The sequence below is a fragment of the Pseudophryne corroboree genome, chromosome 1, assembly GCF_028390025.1.
Source record: "Pseudophryne corroboree isolate aPseCor3 chromosome 1, aPseCor3.hap2, whole genome shotgun sequence".
Taxonomy (NCBI): Eukaryota; Metazoa; Chordata; class Amphibia; order Anura; family Myobatrachidae; genus Pseudophryne; species Pseudophryne corroboree.
The window spans coordinates 1,099,317,936-1,099,330,112 of NC_086444.1; the positions used below are offsets into that span (position 1 = coordinate 1,099,317,936).

The window sequence follows — 12,177 nt, forward strand, 5'->3', positions numbered from 1 at the left end:
GTACAGCTTCCCTTAAAGGGCCGGTGTCCTTTCTACACTTTACCACTCTCCACCGGTATTATTATTTCTCCGCTCTCAAGTTCTACATTTCAGTTCATATTTCATCGCTCCCAAGTTCATTTATTATTTTACTGGTTCCAGCCAGTATCCACTCCGTGCTAACAACAGTCTGGTTCCAGCCAGTATCCACAGCAGCTGTTTTATCTTCAGCAACCCAGCTTTTCCTGGAACACCAGCTGGCACAATCCTGGGTTATCTCCATTGCTACAGTCGGGCCTGGTAAGGACTTTCCATCTAGAAGATCATAAGAACTATCTCACACTACCAGTGCCCTGTGGCTCCTGCCATCCTGTAGTACCCAGGAACTGTATTTATTCTTTGCTGACTTTTACGTTTTCTTTTACTGCTGCTGTGTTGCGGAGTTGTCATAATAAACATCATTGACTTTTATCCAAGTTGTCGTGGTCACGCCTTCGGGCAGTTATTATTCATGTTACTTACATGTCCAGGGGTCTGATACAACCTCCCAGGTTCCGGTACATCTCAGCCCCTACAACTGAGGCTGCCTCCCGTCAGCTCAGTCCCTCAGTTGTGACACCTTAGAAGCGACCATAACTAGAGATCATAATCGTTAGGACAAATGATTGCCCTCTGAAGTAACTGAGCTATAGGGTCTGTCAAGGACCTGTCTCACTGCACTGTATAAGCTCTGTACAGCCATTAGGCAATTTTAGAAGGACGTAATAGTGCACAAGAAAAATAAACAGTCTGTCTTGTGTCCTGACAGAAATAACGAAAGGAAAACACAGACTACCAACAATTACTCCTTTAGGTGTAAAAGTATTGACCACGGATTATTTTACATTTTACCAAGATTTGTGGACTAAGTAGTAAACAGAGTACAAGTCCCACTACATTGTCATAGTGCAAGCAAAGGCAGACTCTGACAATACTGGTATTTGTGTACCGGTCCTGGACGCACTGCAATACCAGGTTAAGGTATCAAGTGGACAGAGCAAGCTCCTCCTCTATCTTACTAAAAATTCATATTATATATGTGCCCTAGATAGGGAGTGTATCAGATATTACACTTGAACTTTACTAAAAGGCAGGGAAGCGATGTATAATAAGCAAATATCACTTGCATATTGGTTGCAGTTGGTGGGCTAAGTACTGGAGGCAATAAAAGTCCCACTATACCAGCTATTGAATAAAGCTATACCACCAATTTGGTGGACTAAATGCTGAACACAGTAATAGTCACTATATTTACTGTAGTGCCTGTAATTTATGAGGAGAGGGCACTGTTTGTGCATGACAACACAGGCAGGATTTCCTAACAAGCAAATATCATGTGTATATTTGGCATAGTTGCTGGGCTAAGTACAGAAATCTGCAATAGCCCCAGAATACTTGCTATTATACACAATAGATCACTTGTAAAGTTACTGTAGCAAGGTCTAGTGTACACGTGCGGTGACTGGCCCTGCTACTAGGTTCCATGTGCTTCCTTACCTGGGATGGGGCGGCGCCTTCCCATGGGGCCGGAGGTAACGCTGGCTCCAGGGAGCACTGGGGACCAGGCCTGGTCCGGTCTCCACCTGCCCATCTGGCTGTAGAGTTCGGCGGCATTGAATCGCCACCGCTGCTCCACGTGGGTGATGGCGGCGGACCTGAATCCTCCAGGACTCAGGCCCCGCCAACCACAGCGCTAGTTTTTGAATTTGGTGCCAGCTGTGAGCTAATCACGGCTCGCAAGCTGGCGGCCAATCAGGAGTGGCGGCGGCGAGCCTATTCCGGCTTGCCACGTCATAGCGCCACCCCCTGGCACTGGCTTGTATTAGCCAGCGCTGGGCACGAGAGCTCAGTTCGTCGTCTGGGAAGGAGCAGAGAAGAGCTCCTGAAGATAGAAGACAGCACCGGAAGTCCTGGAGGGTGGCGGCAGTTGGGAAAGAGGTGTTACACGCCGTCGTCCACGGGGTGAAGTACAAAGAGCCGACACCCGTTGTTGAAGAAGCGGGAAGCCCTGGGATGATGAAAAGAGCTTCACTGACCACCGCTGCCCAGGTGAAGGCTCCTGGAAGCCCGAAGGTGGTGGGAGCCGTCCCGCGCATAAGGCATAACAGGCACTAGGCCTGAGGCAATACGGGTGTTAGGCTCAATAGGAGGCGGCGTTAGGCCACCAGGTTTAGGATTTGGCCCCCAATGGCGACAGCAGGCCAGGACAAGAAGGGCAATAGATCCGCGCTACTGTACAGGGTTAGGTAGGTGGGCAGCAGGCCCAATAGCAAGTCTCCCAGATAGGCAACAATAGGCCGGGGCACCCAGGGCTAGGAAGCCCAAAGCTATTGTGTGTATAAGTTGGCACTACGTGGTATCTCTTGATCCAGCGCTAGGCTGCAGGTTGTATAAGTCGGCGCTACGTCGCAGGTGTGGTAAGTTCTCCCACAGCCAGGCCCCGATGAAAGGTAGGCTGTCGGAAGTTACGCGCTGGTATCACAAGGTCGAAAAAGTATTACTGTATCATGTTATAACCTCTGCATAAGTGTCTCCGTCATATATTGTGTGAGCAGCGCCACGTCCAGTGGGCAGTATTGTGTGTTCTATTACAGGAGCAGGAAAGAAGAAGGGCCAGCCATCTGGCAGGGAACAAAGGGTATAGCTGGTGAGCATAATTGTGTTTTCTGTGTGTGTACATTGCCCCTTCCCCCCCCCACACCACCACCTACCATTTGGGCGTTTTCATTCAGGGTCGCGCCAGGTGCTTCGCACCACTACGGGCCAATGATGCCAATGATGACCATTCACTGAGCCCTAGTGTACCCTTGTGTAGTGTGTCCCCCATTCTTTTCAGGTCTCCTCAGGAAGTTCTTGTCCGTGTCTGGGCGTGTTCCAGTACCGTCTGAGTTGCCTCGATGGAATGAAGGTGGAGGACAGAAGGCATGAGGTTTGGCTTGGTAAGTGTGGCGTTCCTGCAGGGCCCCACCCCCGTGCCTCTTACATTAACACCTTGTGGGCTTGTTATTAATCACAGCAATAGTCCCACTATCTCAGTGCAAAGAATGACAGTGCTTCCCCTCATGCTGAGCTGCTGAAATGTGATCAGGAGCTTCCTGCAGTGCTGCTGGGGGCAGGGCCTAAATGGGTGAGGCAGTTTAGACTGGTTTGAGGGCTTCAAAACACCCAGCAACTCCCGGCTGCAGAAATACAGAGAGAGGGACTTATTATGCAGAATGAAATTGCACAAAATGGCGCCTTTTCATTCTGGGGGCGGGGCTTAGCAGTAAAAACATTGGGCTTGAGGTACTTTATAATACTGCCCTCAGTGTCACCTGGCCACCACGGGCCTCAGGAGTCAGCACAGTCACCCCTCAGCCATCATACAGCATACCTCCCAACATGACCCTTTCCAGGAGGGACACAATGCTCTGCTTCTGGACTTTTCTCTTAATGTATGATCGCCAGCACCTCTGTTGAACAGGTTAATGGATAAGAAAGGTGTTTCAGCACAGGTGATGGCAATCATACATTAAGAGGGAAGTCCAGGAGCAGAGCATTCTGTCCCTCCTGGAGTGGGTCATGTTGGGAGGTATGATACAGTCCTTCATACAGCCCTTACAGTGACCCAGCAGGGCACAGGAAATATACAGCCAGCAGACATACAGCATGGGGGACTCTCACTGAGGGAGTCATGTGCAAGTATGAGAAGGGTCACAGCCCAGCACTACCTCAGTAGGCTGATGCTATTCTTACCTGATCCACTGCCTCCTCAGTTTCTGTGAGCCGGAAGGGAGAGACCCAGGGACCTCAGCAGTGTACTAACAGAGGCAATACAGAGTGAGAAATAGAGCTTACAGAAGCTTATCCTAACTATTCTCACTATGGATGTGTTTGTCGCCAACATTAGGGACTAAACACCAAACAAGAAAACAATTGAAATAAAACCTAACTAAAAGCTAGAAGCAAAAGAAAAGTATGCCTACACTCCAAGGTACAAAAGTTAAACTGAGGAGTACTTCCTGTGAACAGGGGGTTGATGGGAGGGGTTAGAGGGGGAGGAGTTAGTTCTAGCTTGTGGCAAACTCCATACTCACACACTCTAACCCAAGTGTAAATGCGCAGCATGCCCCAGATGGATGATAGAGAAAAAGAGAGCAGGTTCACCATACAACCATTGGAATTATAATAAATGTATTAATTATACATCATATCTGAGGTTTTTTGGCATAAAATTGGTGACTATTATGAATCTGCCCACCAATCCTCAAGGTAAACCTCATCAGTCAGGTCCCCAACATAGGGGTTCGTCTCTGGGGTGCAGGGCACCCCCAAACCACCCCGGGACACTACACATATGATTGCAGTGAAAAAATGTTAGGTAAGTAAAATTAGCTTGAGTGTCCTAAGTACACACTATACAATTATTGGCCCAATTTGCCAATAATAGTGTGTACGAACAATCGTTTCAGTGTTTCACTGATAATTCTGGAAAATCTTGCCCACATACACACGAGCGATCAATTTTGCGATCTATCGTCCTGAACCAAAAATATCGGCCATAATCCCCTGATATCTAGCAGTGTGTGTACATTCTCAATAATCTGCCCATATTTCCCTGTCACTATGTCATCCACCTCGTGGGTGGATATATGCAAATGCAGTGTGATATGGCAGAAAATTGGTAACTGAAAAAATAAATCTTCATGCGTGTAGCTCAGATAGTGGTGCCTACAATTTCCTGAAAAACTGTCCTATTGTCGGGCAGACCCCCAAAAAATCTGACAGTGTATACCTAGCTTCATATAGAGGACAGAGGTGAATTATCCGGGCGAGATTCAACTCTCCGCCCTCCTCTCCAGCCCGCTGGCAGTATTCTAATGTTGCTGCAGACGGGTGCAACAAGTTAATTTCAGCTCATTACCCCCGGGGGTAGCAAGCTGAAATGCGCATATAGAGACCAGTTTTGGCATCCAAATGGGTTTTTTCATGTTTTAAAAATAAATGTAAGATGGTGATGCCCCAAAGCAGTCCAGTTAAAGTAATCCAAGGAGCCTAACACCCTAAAAGTTCACCCCACAACTGACTTGCTATATAATTATAAATATTATATCTTACTTGTGGCTTTGATATACAGTCTGTGCAGTCAGAAATGCTAGGGCCCCATTTAAAATATTCAGATTTGCACTATTCATAAAGCCAGTTATTTCACCAATCAGAAAATCAGAATACTATGGTAAAAAAAAATTCTGCTTAAAATCTCTGTTCTTAATTCCCACTCTCCTGGCAATAGCTCTTGTCTGCTCAAAATATCTGCCACAAAGTTGTTTTCCTGACACATGTAGTGCAGATATGGAGAGAAGATACTTTTATCCCCAACACATAATTTTTGCTAACTCTGCCATAAGACTGTGACTTTTGGTGCCTCCTTGGCAATTTAAATACATTACTACAGTCATCAAACAAACCGATCTGAGGGCGCTTACATGTAATGTACTGTTTCGATAATATTAGTACATCAGTTTAAAACAAAATAATTTTCAATTACATAGAATAAAATGTATTAAAAAAGTACAGAATAAAACATAGTACGTCTTTGTGATTTCCCAGAGGGCGTCTTTGAATATATCCGGTTTTACATTCAGTTTTTAGTGTATTTCTTCGTTGAAACATACGATATAGAAGTAGAACAATAGATCGACCCAACGCGTTTTGTCCCTATCTGGACTTCATCAGGGGTACTTTATCTAAACAATAAAATAGAACAACTGAATATTTGATTAGTACCAATTTCCAAATATATGATTCTTTACAAAATATGTGGAACCATAGATACCAAAATGCTCAAACAATGATGTGAAGAAAATCTGATGAAATGTATAAACCGCTGTTAAAACCAGGTTATCTGGATATGATACCTAGTTAATGAATAATAAATTACTTTTGACTTTAAAATAAAGAAGATAGAAAATAGGTGGTGGTGAGAGAAAATGAGGATACATACCAGTCTAATAACTAGTATGAAAAATCTCTGCGTGATGTGGCTCCATTACGGAAAAAAGTGTCCATACATTAATATGCAGTATCTCAACAATGGTCTAAAATGACCTATATAAATGAACATAGTGGGAGGAGTTAATTATAATCTCTATAAATGTGTCTCAAAGTGAAAGTGAGGGGAAAGACAATAATACATACTGCTATGGAATGCAGATAAGTGACTACACTTTTATTATTTTATTTTTATAGTCTTACTATGTTTTGAGTGATCTTTCTTAACAGCGTCTTATACGCATGCTAGAAAGAGACGCTCCAACAACTCTCGACCGGGTCGCAACAACGCTTACCTCCGGGTACTAGTGCTGTCTCGACGGGCGTCTGTGACGGATGTTCTAGCAGGTCCAGCAGACATTACCAGGCTGTGGTCGGAGCATGGGGAGAAGGTAAGGCATCGGTTCCACTTACTAGGGGATTCAGACGCTCTCCTGGTCGCCCCTCCCCCCAGTTCATGACCAGTTTCCGTGCATCTCCCGTCCATGAACTGATTAATTCACTTCCGTCTCAGACGCTGCCACGAGGGTACTCGGTCACAGTTTAGGCAGCTGCGATTGTGTACACTAGAGTTGCCGCTGAGACCGGGTCGCAGAAAGGAGCGTCTGCATACACTCATCATTCACCTAGTGTCTGTGTCCGTTTTTGAGCGTCCGTGTCTCTTATTAGTTACCGGAGTGGCAGTGTACACTAGTAGCATCTGAATCCACTCATCGTCTTTCGAGCATATTGATCGATCCTGGAAGTGGGGTGAACTCCCTGTATCCCACTCTACTGATTAAGGGTTACACAGTACTAAGATTCTATCTACTTGTTAGTATGAATAGTTAATTCTGGTACACAATGCATATGAGGCCTATACAGTACTGTTTTCTGCATAACATGTCTGAAAAACTTGTGGTAATAGCTGTTTAAAAACAGAAATGCAGTAATTGTACTTCTACATACTGGAGAAGTATTTTGTGGTTGATTATATTCTCATATGACAATGTCTAATATTTAACATGTGACTGACTGCTAGTGTGATTGCTGACTTTTATAAGTGTTTGTCAGTATTGTTTCTGAACCTCAATTCAGATGCTCGGGTTGTGGTCAGATTGATATCACTTCTATATCTATATAGGGGATTTTCAGTCACAGAGAGTGTAGTATTTGTAAAAACTGATTATTTACCATGTCTGTGAGCAGCAAAAGTGATGAGGATACTTTATCAGGGACTCTTACACCCTTAACATGCTTATCTTGTAAAATAGGGTTTTTGGATGGAATAGCCCAGTATCTTACTTATGAGGAGTTATGTGCAAACTATTTTGCGTATCGGCAAAGTAAAAAGCAGGTTCTGGTTCAGCAACCAGTAGAGCCACCATGGGGTGTGTTCGCACAGACTTTGTCTACAATAGCGGACAGATCAACACCTGCAGTTCCACCCCCGGGAATAGGTTACACTATTAACCCAAACATGCAGCTCTCTTCTTATGGTTTGGTTCCAACAGCTTCTACAAGTAGCCAGGCTATAACCAGGGTAGATACATCCATGTTACAGACTACACAAGGTGATACAACAGATGAGGATACAGTGTATTCAAATACCCCATGTGATGATCAGTCGGAGGGTTTCAGCTCAGAGGATATAGCTGAGCTTACTGATGCTATGAAGGCTACTATGTCTCTGGAGGAATCAGCCAAAGCAGAGGCAAAATCTAAAGCACCTGTGTTTAAACGTCCAAAAACAGTTAGGACCGAGTTTCCAGAGTCAGAAGATCTGACGGAAATTATGGAAGGACCTTGGGCTACACCCAATAAGAAGTATAAGATTCAGAAAAAATGGGATTCTTACTATCCTTTTCCAGCTATTGACTGTTCAAAAAGAGAAGTTCCTCCTAAAGTAGATGTACATGTTGTGCGACTTGTGCGTAAATCTATTTTACCATTGCTGTCTACCTCACTAAATGATGTCACAGATAGTAGAGTAGATGGTTTCTTGAAAAATATTTTTTCTCTCTCAGGGGCTGTTGTAAGGCCAGTTATGGCTTCAGCCTGGATGGCGAAAGCAATGGTAGAATGGGCGGAGGAATTAGAGAATGGCCTCTCCGCACCTACCAGGGAGCAGGAGTCTCATCTAGGACGTATAAAACAAGACGCGCAATATTTGGAAGAAGCAGCAATTGATATAGGTATGATTGCTTCTAAAGCATCCTTGACGGTAGCCGCTCGCAGAGCAATTTGGCTACGTACTTGGAAAGCGGATGCAGAATCCAAGAAGGTTCTGGAAGCTCTGCCTTTCGCTGGCGATATTCTGTTTGGAAAACAATTGACAGATATTCTAGAATCGGAAGCTGAATCTAAGAAGGTAAGGTTTCCGGCTAGTTATAACCCTAAGCCTAGGGGTTCAAAATTTCGGCCATTTCGATGGCAAGGCAAAGCAAAAGGGAAAGATGAATCTAAATAACCCCAGTTCAGTAAATCAGCTAGGGGTAGGAAGCAATAGGCCAATAGACGGCCAGCTTCCAAACTGGAACAGAAGCCATCAGTCTGAAGGTGCGGGCCTCCGCCTGGAGGATTCCAGGGTTGGGGGCCGACTCCTTCACTTTGCACACATATGGCAGCAGTCAACGACAGATGCTTGGGTGCAGAAGGTGGTATCTTTCGGTTATGGTTTCCCTTTCAAGAGGCAGCCTCCTCAAAGGTTTCTTTGCACCAGCCCGTCTCGTATAGAGTCAAAGGCCAATGCCCTGCAAGAAGCAGTTCAGAAATTGCTTCAGTCTGGGGTAATTATCCCAGTTCCCCACACACAACGGGGACAGGGTTTTTACTACAATCTATTTTTGATTCATTCCGACCAATTCTCAATCTCAAGATGTTTTTTTTTTAAATAACTGATTTTTATTGGGATTTTCACAAGAGAAATATATTAAATCTCAAGATGTTAAACAAATACATTTGGGTTCCAAAGTTTCACATGGAGACATTACGCTCCATAGTTTTGGCCATGGAACAAGTAGATTACATGGTATCTCTAGATATACAGGATGCTTACCTGCATGTGCCCATAGCGTGGTCCCATCAGTGTTACCTCAGGTTTGCCATCCTCCAGTAACATTTTCAGTTCCAGGCTTTGCCCTTTGGGCTAGCGACAGCCCCCAGGGTATTTACCAAGATTATGGTGGTTATGGCAGCTTATCTCCGCAAGCAGGGGTTAAGAATTTTTCCATACCTTGACGATCTTTTAATCCTGGCACAATCCCAGGATATTACTCTTGAGCCATCTCCAACAGACAATAGTCTGTCTGCAAAGACACGGGTGGCTCATAAATTGGGAAAAGTTGTCTCTGAGTCCATCACAACGGATGGTTCATTTGGGGGCAATATTGGATTCAAGTCTACAAAGAATAATTTTACCTTGGAAAAAGATATCCAAGGTGCAAGTAATGACTCAAGAGTTGCTGCACAGTCAGACAATATCAGTCCATGCAGCAATGCGACTGATGGGTCTGATGGTGTCAACATTCGACATGGTGGAATATGCACAATTCCAGTCCAGACCTCTACAGCACCTCATTCTGACCAAATGGAACGGAAGACATCAGACAATAAAAAGACAGATGATAAAGCTACCAGTAAACGTAAAAAGGTCACTAACTTGATGGCTACAAATGGACCATTTAGACAAGGGGAGACCCTTTTGGATAACAGATTGGCAAGTCCTGGCAACAGATGCCAGTCTTCATGCCTGGGGAGCAGTGTTCAAAAGTTTCTGGTTCCAGGGAAAATGGACCATAAGGGAAAGTCGCCTGCCAATAAATCTGTTGGAAATAAGGGCCATATACATGGCTCTGGTTCAGGCAAAAGACATTCTGCAAAGCAGACCAGTCCAGATCCGCTCAGACAATGCAACAGCAGTAGCGTACCTCAATCATCAGGGAGGACCTCACAGCAAAAGGTTGATGGAGGAAGTAACTCACGTACTAAGATGGGCAGAACTCCATCTTCCGGCATTGTCCGCAGTGTTTGTTCCAGGAGTGCTGAACTGGGAAGCGGATTTTCTCAGTCGACACACTATTCAGGAGACCGAATGGCCGTTACACCCGGAAGTGTTTCAGACTCTAGTAAACAGATGGAGTCTGCCAAATATAGATCTCATGGCGCCCCATCTGAACAACAAAGTTCCGATATACGGGTCAAGAACAAAGGATCCTGGGGCGATCCTTGTAGATGCACTGTCAGAGAAATGGGAATTTCATCTGGAATATGTTTCCTCCAATCTCCCTGTTACCCAGGGTGGTGAGGAAAATAAAGCAAGCAAAGGGGGCTATAATTCTAATAGCTCCAGCTTGGCCCAGAAGGCATTGGTACACAGATCTACTAAGGATGTTCGTGGAAGCTCCAATACTGCTTCCTCAACGTCCAGTTCTACTAATGCAGGGTCCTTGTTATCACAGCCATCTGGATCATCTGTCTTTGACGGCGTGGCTGTTGAGACCTCTATCCTAAAGTCAAGAGGATTTTCACAACAAGTAATACAAACTATGCTTAGAGCAAGAAAACCTTCTTCAGCTCGTATTTATCATCGAATATGGCAAGCCTATATTCATTGGTGTAGTGAAAGAAGTATGGATCCAAAATCTTTTAAAGTATCTAGGATTTATTGATTTCCTTCAAAAAGGATTGGATAAGGGGTTAAAAGTAGCTTCCTTGAGAGCTCAGGTATCAACATTAACTGTATAGTTTCAGAAACAGATTGCTAACCTACAGGATGTACATACTTTCTTTCAGGGAGTGTTGCACATTCAACCTCCATTTGTTCCTCCTGCAGTTCCCTGGGATTTGAATCTGGTTCTTAAGATCCTTCAGGGGGCTCCGTTTGAACAACTTAAGAGAGCAGATCTTAAATGGTTGATGGCTAAAGTTCTCTTTCTACTGACGATGGCGTCGGCTATAAGAGTGTCAGATTTAGGAGCGCTGTCGTGTAAGTCTCCTTTTCTGATCTCTTATCCAGATAAAGCAGTTCTCAGAACTAGATCTGGTTATCGTCCGAAGGTGGTCTCAAAGTTTCACCTTAACGAAGAGATTGTGGTCCCGGCTTTTCAGGTATCGGGACTTTCTGCGGGAGAAGCGTCGCTGGACGTAGTCCGTGCGTTAAGACTCTACGCAGATCGTACCAGTGCCATCAGAAAGACAGAGTCTCTCTTCATTCTCTACGGATTTCACAAAAGAGGATGGCCTGCTAGTAAACAGACACTGGCAAGATGGCGCCGAATGATAATTTCAGAAGCATATTCTCGTGCTGATCTCCCTGCTCCAGCTAATGTCTCTGCGCACTCTATACGTAAGATAGGTCCTTCATGGGCAGCACAACATGGTGCTTCAGCAGAACAGATTTGTAAGGCAGCCACATGGGACTTCCATTAACAATTTCATTAGGCATTATGCCTTGGATACTTTTGCCTCTCATGACGCGGAATTCGGGCGAAAGGTTCTCCTGTCTAATCAGGAGTGTCCCAACTACTAAAAAAGGCTTTGGGAATCCCAATGTTATCCTGTGGATAACCTGTGGACCCACCCGGAGAAAATAAGATTTTAAACCTACCGGTAAATCTTTTTCTCCTAGTCCGTAGAGGATGCTGGGGACTCCGTAAGGACCATGGGGTATAGACGGGCTCTGCAGGAGACATGGGCACTCTAAGACTTTAGATGGGTGTGAACTGGCTCCTCCCTCTATGCCCCTTCTCCAGACCTCAGTTATAGAACTGTGCCCAGAGGAGACAGACAGTACGAGGAAAGGATTTTTGTTAATCTAAGGGCGAGATACATACCAGCCCACACCATACAACATGGTATATACTAAACCAGTTAACAGTATGAACAAAACAGCATCAGCCAGAGACTGATCTCAACTGTAACATAACCCTTATGTAAGCAACAACTATTTACAAGCCTTGCAGAATTTGTCCGCACTGGGACGGGTGCCCAGCATCCTCTACGGACTAGGAGAAAAAGATTTACCGGTAGGTTTAAAATCTTATTTTCTCTTACGTCCTAGAGGATGCTGGGGACTCCGTAAGGACCATGGGGTTTATACCAAAGCTCCAGACGGGGCAGGAGAGTGCGGATGACTCTGCAGCACCGATA

At 44.9% G+C, this 12,177-nt stretch overlaps 1 pseudogene; it reads right to left on the minus strand.

The window, feature by feature from the left end:
- Nucleotides 1–956: 956 nt before the first annotated feature.
- LOC134960856 (U2 spliceosomal RNA) lies at nucleotides 957–1,121 on the minus strand (annotated as a pseudogene).
- Nucleotides 1,122–12,177: the final 11,056 nt, after the last annotated feature.